General features: G+C 43.6%; 1 protein-coding gene across 1 annotated transcript in view; it reads right to left on the minus strand.

The window, feature by feature from the left end:
- CCDC88C (coiled-coil domain containing 88C) overlaps positions 1-3034 on the minus strand; it is a gene marked incomplete at its 5' end in the record, with an annotated part of 90871 nt that overhangs the window by 47883 nt on the left and 39954 nt on the right. The gene's annotated exons all lie outside the window — the stretch shown is intronic.

Below are 3034 nucleotides of genomic sequence, written 5' to 3' on the forward strand. Positions count from 1 at the left end.
AGAAAACGCAAACACTCTGGGCAGAAGCAAAGGAGGGTTAGTCTCAAAGAAAGAACTTGCCCTAAATTCTCAGTCTGTAAAAGAGCTGCCACTCGGACTTCTCAAACCTGAATGACACTCCGTGCACATAACTTCTCTCCGATAGATGTTTTAGCAAATCAATTCTGCCTCTGTTCTGCATCAAAGCCTGTTCACACTTTGAAGTGCAAACTGCATGCGCTTAAGAGGGATGGGGGGAAAAAAAAGTATGTAGAAGGGAGAAGATGCAGCTAACCATATGCTTGGGGGCCACGGAGGGGAGGAGACACATGCAGGTTGTTACTGCAGGGAATCCTGCTGCGACCAACAGCCTGGCCAGACACTTCCTAAGGCTAGGAGACAGAAAGCCACACAAGGGGAACTGGTGGGACTTTGAGCCAGCTCCAGATTTTGTTTCAACAAAATTCACAAGAGGGTTGTTGGGTGGTGAAGAAAATTACACATATCACAGTTAGACAAAGGGAGACGGAAGGCCAGGAGCTTCAATAAAGAAATAAAAAATCATTATGGAGTTAGGGTCAGGAAAAGCCTGTCCTATTCCACCCTGGGGGAAGAGAAGGAGAAACAGGCCACATACAGATTTCTCTCGCCTCTACACATCCACATGCTTCCTGACCCAGAGCCTGTAAACTGAGGGAGAAACACTTCCATTCTACAACCTGCTTTACTTGGCTGTTCAATTGCTCCTACCACTAAACAGGCAGATAATAACTTCCGACTGTAACTGTGTTTCTCCACCAACACCATGCCCTTGGAAGGGCTGCACTGGCAGAAAGTTAAAGGCATGTGCAGGACCCAAGGTCAGGGAACTGGAGTTTAACTGACTCATCAGTTCAGCTGCCGCAGCCCCCCAGATGCACAAAGGCAGGCTGACCTAAATCACCACGAGGTTATTTGCATTCTCAGAACCTTGCAAGCCAGCGCAGCCTCAAGCAGGCAGCTTCGGAAATAACTTGTTTTCCGATTCTGGCTTTAGGCTACACAAATGCCCTAAACCAGTCTTTAAACGTACCTTACTCATTGTAAGATTTTTCAACAACTTTAGGAAAAATCATCTTTGAAATGTTCCAAGACTGTCCTGCAGAAATTATCCGTATACTGAACAAATCAACACTATAATTCTCAATATGCAAGTCCCACATTATTAATCATTAAGATTTTGCAAGCAGGAATTCCCCTCTTCTGCAGACAGATACATTTAGAACTTGGCAATTCACACTCTACTCTGTAAATACAATATGCTTTATTTCCCTGCAGAATATAGAAAAACTGTTTTAAAATGACATACAATCATTCTTACTCTTCTCCGTGTATCTAGTACCATGCACAGCTTGCTATTTTCTGAAAAAAATACAAATTAATATACAAGTAACATTTGAGTCCATGAAATCTGATTGCTCCATATGATTCTGAATAACACAACCTTAAATGTAGACAGTGTCACAAAAAAAAAAAAAGGCAACAACAAAAAAGAGATCTGTTACTTCATATGCAGTTCCTCTGAGGGCACTACCAACCCAAGGAGATACTTAGTTTGGTCAGAAGACCTTTTTTGCACAAAACTGAGTTCTCATTTGAGTTTCAGCACTGGGTTTCCTTCCACATGAGTTTCAGAGCAGATGCAGATCAGTGATTACACACAGAGCACGCCTCGGGGCACGTTGCTACGTTATGGAGAGCAAGTGACTCAAGTGTGTTTCTCTCATTCTCTCAAACTTAGTCAGGGCAGAACATCACCTCTATGTCAGGCTGAAGGAGAAGCCACCAGGCTGCTCGCTCTGTATCACACCAGGTAAGTGCCCTAACCCTTGCATGCTCTGGGCACTTCCATCTGTTGACCATAAATTCCAATCTGTGCCCCATGGCATCACAGCTATCCTCAGGGTGAGCCTAGTGGCTCGAAGTCACTCATTTCAGAAAACATCAGCGTTACTTTCCAACACTGCGAACACATCTATACCACCCTGAAGACATGTGAGCTACTTAAGCCATTCAAATCACACATCACCTCTCTGCACCAAAGGTGCTTGGCTATTCTCTCCAGGAGACAAGACGGGCATCAGTGATGCTGTGTGACCCTCTGAGGTGAAACACCTTCAGCTATTTCTGCAGAGTAACTTCGCAAGGTCAACCCTGTTCTTCCACCAGGGACTGGTCTTGCTGCACCCCGAGACTTTGCCCCCACTTGGCCCTCCCATCAGGAAAAGAAACTGAGGCAGACACAGCAAGACACTTTGGCAGGGAAAGCCAACCCAGATTTTATACAAACGAGTGAGAAATTAAAAAAAAAAATCAAGGTAGCAATGAGACTAGTGTATGTTTGCAAACATGCTATGCAAGTATAATGAAAATTAGATTGCAGTACCCACTAGAAACACTTCTAAGGTTGAAAAGTCTACTGAGCAGATGCACTCTGCCAGACACACAGATCTTTCAGAAGATCATGTGTGATTGCTTTACAGAGTTCAATTCCTTGGGCTTTCATTCAGAAGTCATTTCCCATGGGGTGGAGACAGTTTGCTGTCATTAAGGCACTCTGAGATGACTTGTGCTCAAGCTAGGTTTGAGTAACATTCTAAAGGTTTGTAGGATAACACTCTTTACAGGAGATATTTCAAAGAAATAAGGTGAGTATGAAAAACCTCTCTACCAATCTAAAGTGGTTTTTAGAAAGAATTTTCAATTAAACCCCTGAATGAGTCAGGAAGGGATTAATTGCACCCCTCTCTCCTTTCACCCACAGGAAAGCTGAGACAGCGCACACTGAAGCAGAGCATCCAAGGTTACTAAGTGAAATGGAAGCACATCTAGAATTATCACACAGCACTGCCACCAAATTCTACACTCAGGACAGTGCATTTAACCCATAAAGTTGAACAAAAGCGAGCAATCTTTACCCCCAACTCAGTTATGCCTCCTGAGCAGTGAATGATTCTGTGGTGTCTTTCAAAAGGCTGATTTGTGCTAATTTAATACAGTAGTGAAATTCCTTGTG

This window comes from Apaloderma vittatum, unplaced genomic scaffold, assembly GCF_000703405.1.
Source record: "Apaloderma vittatum isolate BGI_N311 unplaced genomic scaffold, ASM70340v1 scaffold3671, whole genome shotgun sequence".
Taxonomy (NCBI): domain Eukaryota; kingdom Metazoa; phylum Chordata; class Aves; order Trogoniformes; family Trogonidae; genus Apaloderma; species Apaloderma vittatum.